This window comes from Mastigoproctus giganteus, chromosome 12 (assembly GCF_048544385.1).
Source record: "Mastigoproctus giganteus isolate SK-2022 chromosome 12, ASM4854438v1, whole genome shotgun sequence".
Classification (NCBI taxonomy): domain Eukaryota; kingdom Metazoa; phylum Arthropoda; class Arachnida; order Uropygi; family Thelyphonidae; genus Mastigoproctus; species Mastigoproctus giganteus.
In genome coordinates, this window is record NC_143586.1 from 90,177,106 (window position 1) to 90,199,859 (window position 22,754).

At 36.0% G+C, this 22,754-nt stretch overlaps 1 protein-coding gene across 4 annotated transcripts in view; it reads right to left on the reverse strand.

Moving 5' to 3' along the window:
- Positions 1-7,904: 7,904 nt before the first annotated feature.
- LOC150077262 (potassium voltage-gated channel protein Shaker-like) overlaps positions 7,905-22,754 on the reverse strand; it is a 325,204-nt gene continuing 310,354 nt past the window's right edge. For 3 of the 4 annotated variants that reach the window (XM_090386063.1, XM_090386059.1, XM_090386060.1), the window contains one exon: positions 21,125-21,379. The gene's annotated coding sequence lies outside the window, so the exon portion shown is untranslated. Of the gene's footprint in view, positions 7,984-21,124; positions 21,380-22,754 lie in introns of those variants that run through there. The other variant, XM_090386062.1, reaches the window with a different exon arrangement.

Consider the following 22,754-nt stretch of genomic DNA (forward strand, 5'->3'; position numbering starts at 1 on the left):
GGCATCCCTTTCCCTAAAGAATTCCTCATGTGTGAATATAGATGCAGAATACCTATTCAGGTTGTCAGCAGCCTATAGTTAAAGCACTGATATCAAGTGAACCAGTGTGTACATCAACAGTTAAAGCCGATATCAAGTAGACAATATGATACAACCCTTCCTTCTATTGTTAATGTAAGTAAAGTCTTAGCCACTTTTCTTTGCCAGAGACTTCTTGTAATCTACATTAGCTTGCTTAACCTCCTTTGTGACTCGACTGCAGATTAGTTTGTGTGTACCATAGGCTTTTGTATGACTTGATAATTTAATATGCATTTTAATTGTCTGCAACAAATCTCGCCAGTTCAGCTGACATTCATTTAGTTCTAAGCCTGGAATGGCATTCTTAGTTGGCACGAAAAGTTTAGTGGCTTCTATGATTACTTTCCTGAATGTTTACCATTTAGAATTTGCTGTTGCTAACGTCATCAGCTAGCCACTTCAGAAGAATTTAAAACACTGCCTGAGACTGCTGTAGTCACCTTTACAAAACAAAAGCTCCTCCCTTTGCCCTTGACATTAGTCATGTCCAGGGCCGGATTTACCATTAGGCACCGTAGGCACAGTGCCTAGGGCCTATGAAGAAAGGAAAAAATTTAAAAAAAGACGACAGTTCACTCTTTTCACTGTGACTAAAGAAAAACGAGCTGAGAAAATGTGTGCAATCGACTCTAGGAGCTTTAATTCAATATGCATGCGCTCTCTAGTGACTGTTCTTGAAACTAGAAGAATCGAAGTGATGGTTACTCCGTCAATTGGGGTGATTTATCATTTATTATAGTTAAAACTTGAGTCACATTAACTGACATGATTTGCAGTCAAAGCATTAAAATATAAGGGGTTAAAACATTTTACCCTCTTTTTTAACACATTTCAGAATAAAAGTGCCTAGGGCCTACGAACATCAAAATCCAGCCCTGGTCATGTCTTGAAATAAATGCCACATCAATACACTATGATCACTGCCACCCAATCAGTCTTTTGCCTTCAGATTCTTAATGCATGAAGATTTGCTGCTGATAATCAGGTTAAGAATATTGCTTCATCTTGCTGCCTCTCTAACATGCTGCTATAGAAAACAGTTATCAAATGAATTCACCAAAGTCAGCTTCTGCTGCTTGAGTGACCAACCCACAAGTTCCACTCAGTATCTGGAAAGTTAAAATTCTCAGTATAAGACATTCTGATTTACTGGTTCACTCTATTTCTCTGTATAGTTGTTTGTTATACTCATCACAGTCATTAGACCTATAATGTAGTCCTACTCTCATTTTCATGGCCCCGGGTGCCAAGCGTTATAGTGATCAAGCGATTTTCTGAGTGATTTCTAGAGCATTTTCTCAAAGATATAGTTCTGTTTCATTTATAAAAGTTTTCTTAATTTTTTATTAATTAATAGGCAACTTAGTCTTACAAATCGTAAGCAAGTCTCAGAAAGGCAAAACACCTTTCTTCTTATTTTCCTTTAAATTAACGTACTAACTTTTATACCGCTTGGTCACTCTAGCGGCACTGCTCCTGGCATCCCCGTGGCAGGGCCAGTAACCTGGGAGAAGAAATCTACTCTCCCAGGGCTGAAAGGAGCAAAGATGGATAACAATATGTATCCGCCTTTAGAGCCATTGAGCTCAAGATGAGACACAAATGCCAATGAAAATGACTTCTCTTAACCCAAGAGGTTGAGAACAACCCCTCAAGAGGAGATACCAGCATTCCTCATTCTGCACTCGCTCTCAGACTGGCCTCTGAGTAAGTTATCACCATTCCTTGTTCAGAAATGTATTGAGTCTGCTGCAGGCTCACTGAGAACAGTAAAGCAACTCCAGTCCAGGGATATTCTGGTAGAGACCATGAAATCCCAACCTTCTGCAAAGTTATTAAAGCCGACTACCTTTGGCGGACAACCAATAAAAGTTACTCCCCCATGCCACTCTAAACTCCTTGAAGGGAGTAATTGCAGAATGGGACTTAGTAAATGTATCAGAGGAGGAAATAGTCCAAGAGCTTTGTGAACAAAAAGTCATTCAAGCATGGAGAATTCTGACTCGGAAAGATGGTATTCTTGTTTCCACAAGGAGTATAATTCTCACTTTTAGCTCTCCTATCCTACCTCTGTTAAAGCAGGCTATCTTCATTGCCGTGTCCATCCTTACATCCCAAACCCAATCAGGTGCTATAAGTGCCAAAAATATGGACACTCCCAAACTGCATGGATTGTGGATTAAAGGAGCATAATCCATCTGAATGTACTGCTACTTCTCATTGTCCAAGCTGTAAGGGTAATCGCCCAGCTTTCTCCAAAATATGCGAATTATGGAAGCAAGGGAAAAAAATCCAAAAATATAAAGTTGAGAATAAAGTCACATACACAGAGGCGAGAAGACAAATATTCAAAACAGAACCAAAGCATAGATATGCCATGGCTGCTAAACAATTTCAGTCAGTGGGTATCCAAATCCAAAAAGATGTTACAATTCCTCCAATATATCCATCACTGATTGGGCACGTTCCATGCTCTCTACTTCCAAACAGTGTACTACACAACAAAAAACTGAACAAGCCAGTAACACCCCAATTACCATTCCAGCCGACGTACCTCCAATAGAAAAATAAAAAGTGGCAGAAATTAAAGTACTGAACCCACCAGTTTCAATGGGAATGGATGTTGACCAACACAATGATCCAGATGATGGTATATTAGAACTTCATGTGACCGATGAGATGGACGTCACATGTCCCTACTTTTCAAAGAAAGACAAAGCGAAATTGGATCGATGCAAACAAGTCCCAACTAAAAAGCAGTCAGAAACAAAAATAAACAACAAAACAGCTTAATGGAAAGAATCCTCCAATGGAATTGTAGGGGCTTTTGCAATACAAAGAAGGTTTATATGGTCTTATCAACTGCTATGAACCAGCAGGCATTTCTCTACAGGAAACTTACTTAAATGCACAAGTCGTACCATTAAAAATGGTACGACTTGTGCCATCTTTAGATGAGATAGCATTAACTCTCCAGCCCTTAGAGGTGTGGCGATTCTCGTTAGAAACAACGTTCCATTGAAACATATTGCCCTTTTGAAGCAGTGGCAGTGTGCATTGTAATTGGCATCATTCTTACAATAGCATCAATCTGTATTCCTCCCAATTTCTCCTTCTCTTCAGAAGACCTAGAAAAACTAATAGACCAGCTACCATTTCTGTTCTTCCATAGCCAGGTGGGCAGGAGCAGCAGTATGTATAGTACATGCTTCTTGATTAGACCGGAGTTCTAGCCCTTAACCACCAAATACAGAGGATGCGGAAAGGTCAGGGAATGACCACCATATATCCCTGGAACAATATGGCCTTAGTTGCTAATGCTCCTAAAAACCAAATAACAAACAAACAACCATCTCCATTCTGCTTGCTCGGCGACTTCAATGCACATCATTTGCTGTGGGGATCCCAAAAAATTGACAAGAGAGGTAAGCTAATAGAATCCTTTCTTGATGCTTATCAACTCACCATTTTGAATTATGGTGAGCCTACTTATATTCGTTTTTCGACAGGATCCATGAGTGCAGTAGACCTTTCAATCTGTTTTCCCTCCATATACCCAATTATGGAGTGGTCTGTTCTTGAAACCCACTAAGCAGCGATCATCTGCCGATTCTCTGCAAGCTCCAAACATGGGCAAATCCCATCATCACATTGCTCCATTTGGAAATTTGGTAGGGCACACTGTAATGAATATCTCTTATATCCAGTTAGATAAAATAATCCAATTCCAGCCCATAGACAATGTCACAGAACATATAACTGATCAAATATTACACGCTGCTACCATTGCAATACCAAATTCTTTACTGGGAAAACATAAACACAATAAATACTAGTGGAATCAAGATTGTATACGTGCCAAACATGAGAAAAATAGCCTGGAATTTATTTTGAAAATTCCCCACAACTAGTAACCTAATTAACTTCAAAAGACAAAGCCAAGTTCCACCAAATAAGACAAAAAACAAAGAAAGATGCCTGGATTAACTTTTCCTTAAGTATAAACAATGACACGGACAGCAGAATCATCTGGAGAAAAATATAGACGCTTAATGGCAAATATGTTCAGTCTCCAGCTACAATACTGAATTGGGAAGGGAAAGAGTTGTCATCTGGAGAAATAGCAGAATGTCATACAAAAAACAAGCCGCCTGGAAAAGCCATTATGTACCAATCTTGAGTCATATGATGAAGTAAAAGTACCAATGTTTACCTTGTCTGTTAATGTTACTTGTAAATTTATATAATGTCAACTTCACACAGCAGCTTTCATTCAATCTCACATTACTATATCAGTCAGTCTTTTTATAATTAAAATATGAAAATTATATGCTTTTAAATTTCTTTAGGTGATTAAATTTTGTCTATATGTTAAATTTATAAATGATATATTAACTATTAACAGAATACAGCAGCAACACAAATCAAAAAAGTGCAAGAGATACTAAATTATTGGGTTGCTCCCTCCACAACGGCCCTGAGTGCCAAGCAAGGGATCAAAACTTTAAACACTAATTTCATAGTGTCTAGAATCAGCAGTCTATAGAGAATTTTCAAGTCTTTCTTTGCAAAGTTGCTTCATTTCTGCTCTTCTAAATAAAGAAAGATACTTTTCTTCTTGTGTATAGAACTGTCTACAGAGTTTTCTGCCATTTGGAATTTTGATCACAATCGTTTTACACAATCCATTTGATTAATTATTGCATTGAGTGTCATGCCATCCCTAATTTATAATGTCGTAGATTTCCCTTCACAGACCATTAATTAGCTGAAGATATTTTTCAAAACCACCTATGTTTTGACTTCTAGATTTTTAGCACTGCATTCAGTTTTTTTTTATTTTTTTTATTTGTCAGTAATTCATATCATTTTTAGTTTATTAAATGTTAATTTTCACACATCACAATTTTTTTAAAAACACTTCACAGATTTCAGAAGTGGAGGTTTGAAAAATTGAGCAGTTGTTAACTTTTTAGCACTTTATTTGGAATTCATATAACTTGAGTTTTTTGCTAAAATGATATTAATGGTATCTATAAACAGTTATAATTATCATAACATTTTGGTGAAGCCCATTGCAAACACATAAAATCAGTATTCTGCATAAATCATGTAACACCTGATGTCTTTTACAGGTTGCTGTCCACCAAAATTACGTAGAGGAGTTCTTTTAAGTAGTAGAAATTTCCATCTAATTAATTCTAACTTCACAATGTGCAAAGAACACAGTGTTTTGAGGAACTATATGAATATGTTTATGAAGGAATTTGCAGAGAGCTTTTGCACTACATATTACTAAATATGGTCTGGTGGTAGTATTTGAGCATAAGAAATAAGAATGTACATTATTGAGGAGAAAAGTTTTTTTTTTTTTTAATCGGAGCACATATACAATTTTTGCACTTTTATTTCCCTGTAAATCTTAAGTAGTACAGTATTTATGTGATATGTTTTATATGATTATAAATGGGAAGTTCCTGGTTTGAACCTATTTATAGAAGTAGCCTGAACATTACTTCCAAATTAATATTACCTAATTTCAAGGCAGAAACTTCCATGTTATATGTTGAATGTATTTTTGCAGTTTGTCCATTTTGAAGAATCAAGTATTTGTACTACTTATAGTTCAAAATACTCATTTCATCAAAGTGGATATTTGTAGTAGTGGTCTCTAGCTTGAGTTTCATAAGACTTTTTGGTTCTGTAAGCATCTTTTTAAGGATTTCACAAAATTTTGTTAAAGTTTTTATTATTTTTTTTAACTTCACTTATGAAACTTAATACTGCATATGCCCAGTTTTAGGGCAGTGTTTTTAACTTAATAAAATTTTATATTTTTGTAAGAATTTAACACTGTAATGTTGGTAAATGTTTTCATGCAAAAGTTGTTAATCTAACATAAACAACTAAATAACTGCATAGTTTCCATTCCTCCATATAAGAAACAGGTACCAGATAATATTTTATGTTATTTACAAGTTTCCTCAAGCAGCAAAAGGTTGAAGGCCAATGGGCTGTAGAAAATAAAATTAACACATTTCTGGAATATAATCCTGCAAAAAATTTAATATAAGTGATTATTGTGCATGTAATTTGCTTGTTGATTATTTGGATCTTTTTCCCCTCAGAAACATGTTATTAATTGTATGAATTTTGTAGGTTGATCATAAAGTAACTTAATGTAAAAAGATATAAAAGTAATTGTTTTGGTATCAACATATTAAGAAAATATAATAAATAACCACCAGTATACAACAAACATAATTTGATCTGTTTACAGTGCTAAAAGTATTGATCAGAATGCCATATCTCTGAATCAGTAACAACTCAGATTTGAAAAAGAAATCATGAACAGTGGAAGAAAGCTGATTTTGTGGTGCTTTTGTTATCTATGTATGAATCACTCTGTTTATTTGTGTGACATCTTTTGGGACACATCTGTAGATGAAGTCCTTTAGATAACCTCACAACCAATAATCAGCACATTTCAAATCCACACTGTAAGGTGGCCATTTTGTTTCAAAAGCTCGACTAATGTTTCTTCCCTCAACATGTTCTCTTAATAATGCAGTAACTTTCCAGTGTGTGGTGGGTGATAATTTTTTTCCCCACAACATACCTTTATTAATCATCCATATTTTGATGATTCTTTCCAAAGTAGTTCCCATTTGATGTTTGCACATACTCCAATGTTTCTGTCATTCTTCAAAAACATGGTAGAAGCCATTTATTGATATGCATTATGAGAATCGCCTCCGATGTCTTTACAACTTCTTCTGATGACTGGAAACATTTTCTTTGCAGTACTTTAACTTTGGAATTAAAAAAAAAAAAATCACAGGTGCTCATCTACCCTACACTCAGGGCTGTAGGGTGGTGTGAGTAGTCTTGGAACCCGGCATGCACAAACACTTGTCATATGCAAATGGTTATGGAAAATACCATGCACTCTTCCTACCGATATTCTCAACAGCTCTGTGTTGCCTTAATTTATACAACGATCTTCTCTCACGATTTCAGGAGCAGTGTTTATGGTTTCTGTGGTGACAGCAGTTGTTGGAGCTCTAGGACTGCCAATTTTCGTGATTGAACCACATCCATCTTTAAACATTCTAAACCACCTACAAGCTGTGCTATATGGAAGCATAGATTCACCATAAGCCTCAACATTTCATATGCTTCAGTGATACTTTCTTGAGATGGAAACAAAATTTGAGAGCAGCATACTGTTCTTCGCATGAACAGGCATAAGCTTGACTGACTGCCAAAGTCATACATGTGTTCACAAGTCAGCTGCACAGTTGCTATGTGATGTAGCTTGGTTTGGGATTAAATTCTGCAGCCCAGCTATAAATAGCAAATACAGTTGTTCATGAAAAATTATGCTAATTCTTTATTGAAGCCCTTGTACAATGTGATTATGATTTATGTGGTCTTATTTTGTATAGTTTTGAAATAACACACCCTTATGATATTAAGTAATAATAAATCTTATTATGTGTGTAAAAATTAAAATAGCATTCTATATGTTCATGCAGGATCAAAAAAATGCTTACAAATTTGACAACAAAATAGTTACCTACTGTGTTCAGTTCTGTAAGTGCATCTATTAGTGAAGTTGTTTCATTAAAAAGTATTTTTTTTATTTTTTTATATATACAAAATATTAATATTAATGCACTTAAAATGTAAGCATCAATACCATTAACATCAGTATGGTTATCATTACCATTCTAGAGTTAATAATAGAAATGAATATCACAATGAATATTTTAGAACATTTGCTAAGTATATTGTACCATTCTCTATTTTAAACTGAAAGGGCTTCTTCTCTTGAATTTCCTGTACAGTGTAGTATAAGTCACTGATGTGTCTAAAATTTCTTTCTCAAAACTGGACAACCTAAAAAAAAATTGGAAATCATTGCAGATTGAGGGTGACAAATATATATGGTGAAATATTCATTCTGTATGTCCACTTAGAGGTTAATTAGCAGCCAAAATCACTAGTTTGTTACAGTTTTTTATTACATTTTGAAAAGGTTTGCCAATACAGAATGAAAGTAATGTGGGCCATTCATTAAGGACTCTCTAACTGGTCTCTCTCTGTGGTGCAGCCGTAAATTTACTAGTGGTGATGTTTAGGATACAAAAGTTATCAGTACTGTATTCATTCAAGAAAACAGTTATTCGAAACATCTTTTGATTTCCAACAGAAGGTTCTTAAATAAAAAAAGTGTAACTTCCATATTATTTCAGGCATACCTTTATATAATCATAACTTCCATATATATATATATTACCATAGGTATAACTTCCATATATATATATATTACCATAGGTATAACTTCCATATATATATATATATTACCATAGGTATAACTTCCATATATATTATCATTAGCATTAGTAGAGGCATATGATGCAAGAAAGCAAGCTTATACAACATCAGCCAAAAAAAAAAAAAAAAAAAAAACACCTTCCCATTTCATTCATTCATTCATTCCAAAAGTTTGTCTAGTTCTGCCATGAATTTATTTAAGCTGTCAACTTCCATAACAACATATGGAAGTTTATTCCAGGAATCAGCCATCCACTGGCTAAAGGCAAATTTCTGCACATCTGTTCTATATCTGTCTTTCCTAAGTTTGCAATTATGCCCCCTCAGATGCATAATCTGAGCAAGAGGAAGAATCCCATCAGCACTGAGCTTGCTCAAACCATTCAAGGCCTTATATACCTCAATCAGATCACCTTGCACGTGCCTAGTCTCCAGACACTGCAATATGCAAAACTAAAGTCTTTCTTTGTGGTCTGCATTGCTCAGAAAACTTCATATCTGACTTCCCTCCCCAGGCCCTTTTCATTCTCTACCACCCTCAGTATAGTACCACAGAGTTGATATGTTACTGCTATCCATATACAGTACGTTACATTTGTCAATGTTAAACTTCAGTTACCACCTCTCAGCCCATCTGCTCAACTTTTCTAGATCCTGTTGCAGTAGCGTACTGTTATTAGTGCCATTAACAACCTTGCCAACCTTCGTATCATCTGCAAACTTAGACATAAAGTCTGATATACCATCATCAGTATCATTAACAAATACAGAAAACAATAATGGACCCAACACTGAACCCTGGGGAACTCCACTAATAACATTAGTCCACGAAGAGCAGTGTCCATTAATTACCACTCTGTCTTCTTCCACTCAACCATCCTTTTATCTGTTGTAGCAACTTGCCCTTAATGCCATACTGCTCTAATTTGTACAGTAGTCTTTCATGTGCAACAGTATCAAAAGCTTTCCTAAAATCCAAGTATATGATATCAAAATTATTTTTTGCATCAAATTTCTTTGTGACCACATTGTAGTATCCAATCAAATTGGTCAGACAAGGGTAAGCGGCAGCCATTATCAATCCACTGCTGGATGGAAGCCTCCACAACAATTCATGTTGAGAGAAATGGGCCATAATCTGCCATGCTAGTCCAGTGTGGGTTGGCAGATCGACCATATTTAGCAGTCAGGGGCTTTGAACCCTGGTCTACTCAAAGACCGTATGCTAGTGCACTCCCGCTCCTGACCACTTGGCTATGGAGGCCTTCTTAACAAACCCATGCTGTGTCTGAATTATTATTGCAGTCTTGTCTAAATGATCTTATAATGCTTCTTTAACCAGTGATTCCATTATTTTCCCCAGAACAGAAGTTAAACTAATAGGTCTGTAATTACTCGTGTCATCCTTTAATCCCCCTTTGTGAATTGGAAATACATTTGCAGATCTCCGGTCCATGGGGACCTCTCCTAAGTTCAAGGATGCTCTCATAATTATTGCTAATGGTTTGCTTACTTCCTTTGCCATCTCCTTTAATATAACTGGAATGATTCCATCCATCCCAGGTGCCTTTCTTATGTTTAACTTCAATAATTCTCCTCCACTTTGCTCTCAGTTATTATGAAATCATTTAGCCGCCTGTTAGAGTTTAATAAGTTTCTGTCCTCCACTTCCCTACAAAATTCCTCATGTGTGAATGTAGATGCAAAATACTCATTGTTTATCAGCTATCTGAGCAGGATCATTAACAGTTGAACCATTGATATTAATTGTACCAACTTGATTCATCCCCTTCCTTCTAGTGTTTATATAAGTAAAGAAGTCTTTGTTGTTTTACCTTCATCAATATAATTTATGAAAATTAGAAATAGGAGGGGACCCAACACTAATCTCTGATGGGTCCTACTTGTTATACTGGTCCACCATGAAGGCTGACCATTTATGACAACCGTCTGCTTCCTGTCTTTTAGCTGGCCTGCAGTCTAGTGAAGGATCTTATCAGTAATTCCAACCTTTTCCAGTTTATATTACTATTAACCATATGGTGCAAGGAAGCCTGAGGCTTATGCTGCACCAGTCAAAAAAAAAAAAAAAAATTCCCAAGTTACCCTGAGAGAGAGAGAGAGGTAGAAAGGAATCATCAAGAAAGAGAAGAATGATGATATCCAGCTCAGGACCCTGGGGTAGCCTTCTATGAGAGACCATATTAAAAGCTTTATTAAAGTCTTGATTTATAATGTCAAAATTGTTACCCATCCAACTGCTTAATGACTATATCATTGTAATTTACCATATTGGTCAGACACGACTTCCTCTTAATGAACCCATTCAGGGATCTGTTCAAAATACCATTCTACTTGAAATGGTTCTGAATGGCATCTTTAACCATAGACTCCATGATCTTACCTATCACAAAAGTCAAACTCATTGGCCTATAGTTACCTTCCTCCTATTTGGTATCACTTTTATGGACTTGGGGATACAGCACTTCTCCAGACCAAGGGAATCTTCCTAGGGTTCAATGATGCTCTCGTTAACATTTCCAGTGGTATAATACACTCAATGTACAGCTTTTTTAATTACATCTGAATATATACCATCCTCCCCTGGAGGCCTTGCTCTCCTTTAATCTCATTATTTTTTATAATAAATGCTTGTCTGAGATTTTTATATCATGTATTTACAATAGTCTAAAACCCTAATGGTTCTCCATAGTCTGGAGCTTGCTTTTGACTATGAATGTTGATGAAAAGTATCTGTGCAACTTATCTCCCCGGTCTGCTGGGTTTCTGTGGACTACATCATCACTGCAACCAATTAAGGGACTTGTTGGATTTACTACCTTCTTTATTGTATTATCATATAAGAACTCCTTATCCTTGGGTTTTTTTTTTAATGAAAACCCCAAACACAAACGCTATTAGACTTATAATCAGTGGGGGATTCAGCAGGTTTGCACCAGTTTGCAAAAACCTTTTCCTAGTCCTGAGTTCACCAAACCAGTCGTTTCACACTGAAGATTTTATTAAAATAAAATATTAATAAACTGTTTGTTTTTCTTTTTTTACCTTGAAAAGGAGGAGTAAGATGATAGAGAACCAGTTTTTAAAATTTTTGATTCCCACCAATGCCTATAATACTTAGTACCGTGCATGGGCTGAAGGTTGAAAAGACAAAGGAAACTTGTTGACATTAGACTTGAGTTTCTGTAGATTATAATTTTCAAGAAATACATGTGAAGGATGGTTCAGTGGTGCATTTCCAGTCTATAAGCAGTAGGTTGAAGTCACCCATAATGAGACAGTTCCAGAAAAAAGTTGAAAGGATGAGGAAGCAGAAAAGTTGGTTCTGTGAGTTTGAAGTCGGACAGTAAATGGATGCTGACTGGTTTCAGCACCTGTTCAGACTGGTTTGTAAGAGAGAGGAGGAATTATAAATGCAAATTCAGAAGAAGAGTGCCCATGGTCTTAGTTCTCTTTGCTAATACTTTCTCATAATCAGCTTTCCCCTATCTAATGTTAATGCTATCCATGGTCTTTTTTTTTTAATTGGTGCAGTACCACCACTTTGCATTTTGGAGGCTTGAAGTTGTGGAACCCATGTTTAGTCTCTGGAGCAATGTTTCTGAAATCTCCCCCCCTTTCCTTCAACCCATACACATTACTGCTAGTACCACTACTAATACAAAATAACTCTAATAATACAATACTATAATGTAATATACTAATACTTTATAGTATTAATGTTAACACTAGATGGCTCTACTCAACCAGTGAAATACCACCACTTTGTTTATTGGAGGCTTGAAGTGTTTAGTCTCTAGAGCAAAGTTTCGGCACCCCTTCACCCTATGCACTGTACTAAGTACAATAGGTTTTGATACCTTGTTTTTTTGAAAACCTCATGAAAACCCCAAAACACAAGGGTTTTGGGGGTTTTCATGATAAAAATAAAAAATATTCTCTTATAATGTTCAAACAAATTGGAATCACATGATTGTATGTAATTGTCCCATGCCTGCTTCTTTTGTTCAATTGAACTGAACCTCATTTGTCATCCACACTTTGGCATCTTATGTTTATGGAATTTGACCACTGGTACAAATGTTTTTAGTTTTGAGAATCCCTTCAACATTTCCCATAGCGTAATTGTATCTAACACCATACAGTAGTCACTCCAGTTAACTGAGCCAAAGAAATATCTCATTATATTATAGTCCTCCTCTCGTGAAATTGAATCTCTCACCTTTACCTTTAACTACATAGGTTTCTTTAGATACAGCCCATTTTATGGTATAGTGATCATTGCCCATTTAGTGGTTCTCCCTCTGTCAGGTTTTTGATAGTTACGCTCCTTAGTAAGAAGGAGATTGGCGATATTACAACCCTTGTACACTCTCTAACATGGAATAAGTAGCAATTATCCAATTTTTTTAAAAACCTTTTACCATATGGTGCATATCCAGTACACATATTCCAGTAGATAGGTTGAAGTTGCCCATAATGAGACAGTTGTACTTGTTGGCCCACTCAGATTATATAAGATTTTTTGTACTACTACTCTGATTTCTTTGGCCTTCACCTTTACTTTACTGCAAGTCATTTCACACTGCTCTGGCTCAGCATTCTCATTACCTTGATCTGATTCAAGGAAGATTCTTGTTACCTTCAGGCAATTTTTGTTCAGAAGCATCACTCCTTCACTCCTTTCCTATTTCTCCTTAACACACAGTATTCACTGAAATGAAATTCTTTATTGTGTATCTCCCTGAGTGGCACTACATGATCATTGCAAAATATTTTATGACAACCAAATCCTTTGCTTGCACCTTCGCTGGTGGGATTGGAAGTAATCTTGAGTATTTTGCTGTGTGCAAGGTCTAAAAATACTATGCCCAACATGTTAGAAGTAACCACCCGAGTGTGAACCCATGTAAGTAGGGGTTGAAGTGTGGCACCACAGAGGAATGATTGACCCTCTGTAATGTTAGTCAGTTATAGGTTGTTGTGGCTTATCACCCAGTGCGATACTACCACTACGTTTAATGGCGATTTTGATTGACAAAAATATGTTTGGTCTCAAAAGAAATGACTTTACAGCATATCTTCTGATATTCAGTGGAGTCATGTCTTTTGAGGTTATGACAAGCATTGTAGTGAGATTGCCGTTTTGAGGGTATAGCTTTAAAACTGTTTTCACAGACTGGCCATTACATAGTCCACTGGATAGAGCATAATGGTATCACCGTAGTGGGGATTCAGATCAGCTATTGTATAATTTTGTTATCTCTGCTGTGCTAACTATGAGTGGAGGGTGGGGTCCAAGTAGTATGTATGTATGTATGTATGTATGCATGCAGGGAAAGAGGAGCACTGCCATGGCAGTGTTACAGAAGCTGTGTAAATTTGGTAGAGATGCTGAAGATTTTTTTTTATTACTAAAAGTCACATAACTTGTTCACTTACATACTAGAATACCAGAAATCCTAGCCACAGACCCCCTGCCCCCTTTATCTTTTCCTCAACTGGGATCCTTCAATGTAGAGTAAGTTACTCAGAAGGTAGTGGAGAAATCCATCAATCACCAACTCGTACACTATCTCAAAATCTTCAGTCTGATTAATAATCATCAATAACAATTCCACCTGTTTCAATCCAATGGTGATACCTTTGCCTTGGTTACTGATATTTGGAAAAATTCCATGGAAAAGTTTGAAGAAACTCACACAGTTGCTCGACATAACTTCTAAACAAGCTACCATCTTGTGTTCTGTTTTCTGTTTTTTTTTTACAGTTATGTAGCCAGTTTTTTCTGATTGCACATTACATATAATTAAAAGTAGAGCAGAAACACAAACCTCCATTTAAAAGGCTAAAAAACATACAGGAGGCACATATTGCAAGCTGCCAGCTCTGCAGATGAGTGGTAACATATATGGTTCCATTTATTTACAATTACTGTAGTGCAGTATCAAGATGGCTTCTCATTTGACTTTGAGCAATAAAACCATTTCATTTATTAGATAATTTAAACCAGGCCAGCCACAAAAACATAGAGAACAAGAAAATTCTTCTATCATACTTTTCATAAATAATCAATAAAGAAATTTTACAAATGTAAAAAGTCATTGACACTGCTCTTGCATAAACTGACATTTGTTCTGAATATAAAATTGTTTAAGTATTTTAAATAATTTTAAAAACTTGCATCAAAGCTTTCTCTGGGGTTCAGGTGCAAAGAATACAGTTCAGGTGAAGAGGGCACTTTACCAAGTGGATCCAGGTGAAGCTACATGTGCTGCACATTCTGATGATATGGCTTACTTGGTAACTAGGATAAAATCTTTGTTCTCCCCCCCCCCTTTTATTATGTGGTGATTTGAAATGAAGAATTTGATAAATGTGTATATATACATACACAGGGTGATTCAGGAGGAATAGTAAATATTTTGGGAGGCTATAGTATTGATTATTCTGAGTACAAAAGTTCATATAAACATGTGTCCAATTCTCAATGGATACAGAGATACAACTGTTTGAAACTGGCATATACAAAGCCATTATGAGAGGTATTAAAGAATGATAAATGACTTATTGACTTTTTTAATGATACAAAACACAATTAATTGACAATTTTTTTACAGTTCACAATAAATGTTTGAAAATCCCTCTGCCAACCTCAATGCACTTTGCAACTCTTGTGGTATGTGGTAATATGACTGTTATTCTTCTGAGATCGTCTTGGCATTCCTTTATGAGGGCAGCAGTATCCAAATGTGAGCAAGCAATTCTTCTCTTGTATTTTCTTTGTATACTGTGCTTTTCATCCATTCCCACAAACAAAAATCTAATGGAGTGACCTGTGGAGACCTTCTGTGGCCAATCCATCGTTCAGGGAAAGTTTGATTTAGATATTGAATCACCAGACAAGTATAATGTGCAGGAGTTCCGTCATGCTGAAAGTACATACCAATCCTTGTAGCCAAGGGAACATCCTCCAATAGTAGTGGAAGTTCATTTTGCAGAAATTCAAGGTAAATAGTCCCTGTAAGACAATTTTGTAACACAACAGGCCCAATCAACTGATTGTCGATGATACCGCACATGCTTACAGAGAAGCGATGTTGAAATTTTGTTTTTATAATGGCATGTGGATTTTCATCTGACCACTTATGAGAATTACAGGTGTTGTTGATACCTATAAGGATGAAAGTAGCGTCATTGCTGAACATTATTAATGGAATTAATCGATTAGCATTTACCCACCGACAAAATTCCAATTGCTGGGCGTCGTCTCCTGGTTGAAGATGTTGCACCCGCTGTATGTTAAATGGATACAAGCCATACTCTTGTCTGTGAAACACCAATACACATAGAAATTCTTTGTGTGCTAATAGTAGGACTACGTTCTACTGACTGAAGAATATGTTCTATTTCATTCACATTTTGTTCATTTGCACGTTCAGAAGAAATATGAGCCATGAACTGTAATGGTCTCACCCAGTTTGGTGTAAACGCTCTTGAATCCAGTATTCTGCGGTTAGGAAACCATCAGATGGTATTCTCTACAAGCAGCAGTAGCACTTCCACCACAAAAACTGTAGACAAACACCACATTGGCATATTCAGCATGTGTGAAGATGTGCAGCATTCTTAACAACACTTCTCACAGCATCAGGTTATAACTGCTTCTTGGTCACATCTGATTAAGGGAGCTATGCGTGCCAGTTTCAAACAGCTATATCTCTGTATCCATTGAGAATTGGACACGTTTATATGAACTTTTTTACTCAGAATAATCAATACCATAACCTCCAAAAATATTTACTATTCCTCATGAATCACCCTGTATATATAAATACTTGACACCATCTCATTTTATATCATTAGTATTCAGTTTATTGATGGTAAATATGTTAGGCAGATATAAGTTGATATAAGTACTGTATGTAAAAATGCTAACTTAAGTACTATCCTTCAGCTAAACAAATTATAGGGTGACTTTACTGGATGTCATGCGGAATTATCTATCCAAAAAAGTAAAGTTATTACAGATTGAAAAAAAAAGGGCAAAAAGCAAGTTTCTTCTTGTATTTCATCATATGCACTTGACTTTGTTTTCATTCTGGCACCTGTTGACAGGATTTTACATGAGACCCAATTATGTTTTTCCAGAATTTGATTATTTACTTGAGGAATAGCACTTTGGTTAGGATTTTATACAATTTTTATTGGTATATCTGTACCTAAAGTAATTACTGTCAATATACAATATTGATTTTTATGAACTAACATCATGATGTCCAGCATTATATGGAATTCATTTAAGTTAATTAAATGGCTGAAGTTATGTGAATTCAATTAATAGAAAATTAATTGTTATTAATTTTCTATTAATTGAATTCACATAACCTTGTTCACTGCTAGATGCTATGTTCTTTATAGTGTATAGCGGTGAAGAAGCATGGCATAATTAAGATATGATGGATAAGGTATTAGCAATAGGTGATAGATCACAGTAGGCACCAAACAGAGTTCAAGAATAAACTCAAAATAACGTGAATTTATAATTGATTTTTAAAATATGAGTACAGTTGCTGTTATCTGTTTAATAATTTGCATATGTCCCTCTGTCTGAAATGCTCTTTGAACTTGAATAACTCAGACTAAAACTTTTGACCTGCTTCCTTTTGCAGTACGTTTTACTGAGAAAAAAAAAAAATTCTGACAGATTTTCAAATCTTGAGAATTGATTTAGCCCCCAGTGAAACTAACTTGCTATTTACTATGAAGAGAAGACAATTTTTTAGCTTTTGAGTCAGACTTTTACCCAAGTTGACATTTTTGCTCATAGACAACTTTACATAGATGTTTCCAGGTCCAGATAATGTTTGTGCAATAACTGTAATTTTTTTAAGGGTGAAACATGTAAAAAATGATCAAATTGCATTTTTACCTGAGTCTATCCTACTGACATTTTAGCTAGAAGCAAAGGTTGGCAAAGGAAAGGTTTTTGTAATTACTTCATCTCTGAAAAAGTTTTAATGAAATATTTCCCACAGGTATTCTAGTCTATATTGATTATTATCAGTGCCGGATTAAAGCGTGAGCTAGCAGGGTCCTTGCCCGGGGTGCCAAATTTTACAAATGATGAAAAAGATATATAAATCCTTAGTAAACGGGGTGCCGAAATATCTTTTTGCCCAGGGCGTGAAAATACCTTTGTCTGGCACTGTTTATTATAAAAATCTGTGACTGAATTTTTCCTCTTTTAAACACTTGTGCCTTTGTGCAGTCCCACACATCATACACTGGTGGTCTTTTAAAAAACAAATATATATCTGACATGTATGATGTGCAGATATAGTGAATTTATTGATCAGTTGTTGGTTTATGTTTAAACTAACAGCCTGTATGTTGTATTTTATTGTGTTAATAAAAACCATATTGAGTTGTCAGTTCAGACATTACCTTTCCATTCTATTTTCCCCAGTCCCATACAGAGGTTATAAGCACATGGATGCAAATAAGAAAATGCACGCCTCCCCTTCAAACATGAAAAAGTCTGTATGTTAATTTTGTTGCTCTTACACCATAAATATCTATGTACATTTTGCTGCCCTTAGATGTGGTTTCTTCTAGTCTTCTGTGTTAAAATAGAATATTGTCATTTTAATGAAAAGCAAAGCAGTATTTGTGATGTTTGATCATAGGCACCAAATTCCTAATTACATCACTGTTGTTCTGCACGCTGTAAAAGTGAAAATGTAAACATGGGCAGATCATTTAATTTGCAGAATGGTTGCATACACTCAATCAAGTTTTGACAAACTGCCAACAGATGGTAGAAGAAAGAGTTCAAGAATGTTCTGACATGTCTAGTAGTTGCAAAGCTGCTTTAAGTTTACATGCTCTAAGTAAAAAAGTCCATTTTGTGAGTTGCATAATTGAGGATTTGAAACCCGAGAAACTTTTTTTTTATACTCTGTTGTGTTCTATGTGGTTTGAGTGCAACAGAGCCTGTGAGAGAAATGTCAGCACGGGTGCATTAAAGAAGGTTGAGAATCAATGACTCGCGTAGATTCTCACAGTCTGGATAGCTAAAGACTTAAGCCAAACCACAGCAGATTGTAGAGGTCCAGAGAATTCTAGATGAAGGCGGAATAATCACACTCTGTCACCTAAGCAGCAGCATGCGAATCTCATATAGCAGTGCATATGATATTGTTAAAATGTGTCAAATTTGTGCTTGCTGGATTCTACAGCATTTTACACCTTATCAAAAACAAAACTCACATGGATGTGTGTAAAGACTTGCTAACACAGAGTGTGAAGAATTTCTTAATCACGTAGTGGCTGCCAATGAGATATGGATCAATCATTGTGGTCCCAAAGCACCTCATACACCTTATGTTTATGGAATGCAACTGTGTCTGTATATTCTTGGACACACGCTCTCCTACCATCTACTGGCAGTGCACCAAAACTTGAGTGGTTGTAGGGTGGCACTGCCATTTTGCAGTTAAATGATCACCCAATGTAGGTAGCCATTTTGTATTTCATTTTAGTATTGCTGTAGTTTTGTGAGAAAAAAGAAAACAAGACACAAACCATGCTGTTCATAAAACGAAACGTAACTTTATTTGAGCGCGATATCTACAGTCCTGGAGAGTATTTTAACCTGCATGGTGCAAGGAAGGGAACTGTAGTCTCATCACATGGGGAAACAACCACGTGACATATTCTTAGTTGACATATTCCCAGATATGTTTGCATTTATTATCACATCTTGCATAATTTATAACTCATCTTAAGTTCAAACTCAACTGACTAGAAGGAATATAACTAGTTGCAAAACGAATAGCACCTGGACGGTCGCTTGCAACCATCTTCGTTGATCACTGAGAGCACGCCTGGATAGCACAATCTAAACCACCCGTCCTCTGATACATGCAATAGGCAATTTGACTTGCATAACTCACAGACAAAAAGAAAGAAAAGAAAAAAAAAAGAAAGATATACATGCGCAGAGTAGTAGGATTTCTTCGTTGCTGGCAAACAAAGATGTAGGGAGGGTTATGGAGGCAATAACACCAGCAGCTGGTCGAGACAGGCGTAAACACGCATTTTCCATTGTTGGAGCTATCTTGTGCTCTTATTTTGGATGGACCTAGTTGCTTGGACGCTATAGCATTCAATGAACTGCTTATCTAAACAACTAGTATATAGACGGAAAGCTTGGAACATTTGTCGCTTTGTACGACTCATTAAACAGACGGCTAACTACCCAGTAAAGGGTTTAAATGACACTACTCTAGTAAGATGCTGCACAATCAGCTTTCGATAGATGTATATATAGAGACAAAGGATAGTTTAGTACTATGTATGAATATTGGCACGCACCGGTAGACCAGGTGGGCAGAAGACTGTTAACCTCGTTTGCCGATGGTTTGAATCTATAATTACTAAGGCCGAATCTTATCTACATAAATTTTTAATTTGATTATGATTGTTTCCGTTTGTAAGAACTAAGCTATCTAGTCTATGAGATATACTTGCTACTAGCTTATTTCAGTACTAGATAGAGATAACAGACAAGGACCTTCTGGCAAGGTTCTCCTAAGAGCCAGTGGCTTCCTACAACCAGCTACAAGTTGTCCTGGAGTAAGTAACCCAAGTGTGGCCCAACGTTTTTTCATTGCGAATACCATTTGCCATATCCTAAACCTGAATCACTTGGGGCACACCACGCGCACGTGCCGTGACAGCTAGTGAAACAAAGCATGTTCAGCGACCAGTTCCACTTCCCTGCATGTAACATGGGTTTCAATAAGAGCACTTAAGTAACTTCGGCCACGTTGTGGCACAATTTTGGCTACAACCCTCTGCACCCAGAGCACTGTGGAAATTACTTGTGTACTTACCAGCAAGTTGCACCATTTCAAGCTGAGATGAAAGATGGCCGACGTAATAATATCTCTTAGAATCATAACAACATTGAAAGTCTAGCAGGCGGAGGAAAGACAAGGAGGAAATACTGCATGTCCTCCTGACATTACCTTAAACGTTGAATAAATCTAGGGAACCTTATATATATAGGAGGAGTCCTAGACGTTTTTCTTTAAACTTGATTGAACGTCAAAATGGAAAGGACGTTGGCAAAAATTTATATTACAATTCCACCATGGGAAGTTTTGTAGCAACGCGGAACTTTATATATTTTGACAGAGCAGACTAACTCTAACAGGTCTGTTCACGTTTTAATCTACGGAAATTCTAGGGAATTGGGAGCTGACGGTGAAACGAATAACTCGATTCATCGACTACCCTTACGAAAATTAGTCTGTGTATTAACTGTAAACACGACAGACATGCAACATCTTCCTTTTAGCTTAGTAATGGTAGCAATTTTTTTGTGCAATCATTACCTTAAGAGAGATACTAGCAACATGTGAATTATAGACTTGGCAGAAAACGTCTTGAGACCTAAGAAACAGTCACATCAAGTGGTTTTACAAAAACAAAAACACAAAACCTGATGCAAAAAGATGTTTGGCAACCAAGTATATATATAGATATATATATACAGTATATATACAACATATATATATATACAGTATATATATGTATATAGCATAAATATATATATATATACATATGTATATATATGATGAATCTTGACTTCGATGAAGTCTTCAATGTAAATGCATTATTCGTACAAAACACAACAAAAATACTCAACCACTTCTAGACCAGTAAGAGGTTTAAGTAGGCTTGAAGTTCGCTCCTGAGAACAGCAAAACAGTGACAATTAACAGTTCTTGGCGTTGTTGTTTACTTGAACAAAGAATCACTTCCTCTTGTGCCTCGGCCACAGCTATCATGCTGTTACCTCTTCTCACTGACTTCAGATGAAACCAATATGGCTTCACCTTGAAGACCCGGGAGTAGATTAAAGATTCTAGCAAGAAAGGAAACAAATATAATACGTAAGAAATATGGAAATGCTAAGAAAAACTGGTAAACATTGTTATCAATCATGCATGCTAATAATTTTTAGTTTTATACATTACTTTGAGAACTCTTTTCTGTTATTGATGTCTTTATTATAGTCCCATGAATGCATATTTGTCCAGAGAATTTTTGTTTGTTTTCCTTAAACATTTACCTTAAAACTTCAGGCAAAATTAAACATTTATTAATGTGAGAGATAAAGGCATAGCGCTGTACACATATGGAATTAATTATTAAAACACTTCACCTGGAATGAAAAGTCGTTATTTTAGTGGCTAAGTTTACAATAAATTGAAATGAATCAGACTGAATTTAAAATAAAACTAAACACATTCAGTCTTGGGATCTTCTTTAGTTGAGAAATTAAAGATAAAATAGCTTGAAAAGAAGATTAAAAAAAAAACACAAGGACCTCCTAAACACTAGAACAAATGCTTCTCTCAACCCTAATAATTCAAATCCTGTTCCCATTATTAAAATATAAAAGAAATTGGGAGCTTACTCCACTCCCTAAAAAGCCTGAAATATGATTGCCAAAGATATAAAGCTGCATATATATATAAGCATTAGAAAATCTGCTTCACCAGTAAATCTTTCTTTTCAGATGATGATGATTTCTGGAAAAACAAAGTCCTGAAACATATTTATAAAAATGAGGGGAAGAGACCATTATGTGAAGAAGGTCCACTAAATATACTACATCATTTGTGTTAAAGCAATTAAGGAGTATCTGTGTATATTATACTGTTGACCTGCCTGTTTACAACATGATGCTTACAGTTAAGGGAGTGGGAGACAGACAATGGAATCCTTGATCGAGATCAGCCATGGCATGACACCATGCTTTTCTTAGTGTAATTCTTCATGAATAAGATAAAGAAAAAACACATTTTCATTTCACTACTGTCGATACATGAGTGTGGGCTTGGTACACCCAGGGTCCTGAGCTGGAAATCTTGATGATTTCCTTCTACCTCTCTCTCTCTCAGGGTAACTCGGAAATTTCTTTTTGGCTGGTGCAGCATAAGCCTCAGGCTTCCTTGCACTGTGTGGCTAGTAATTTGGGGAGTACAATGTGTACAGGAAGGGTGGAGGGGTTGTGCTGTTTGGTGTGAAATAAGCACTGGCAAAGGAAAAATGAGAGTAGGTGTGTGTTATAGGCCTAATGAATCTGATGAGTATAATGAGCAATTGTACAGAGAAATAGAGTGTGCCAGTAAATCAGAATATCTTATAATGGAGGATTTTAACTCTCCAGATATTGACTGGAACTTGTGGGTTGGTCACTTGCACACTAGCAAAACTTTTGTGGATTTATTAGA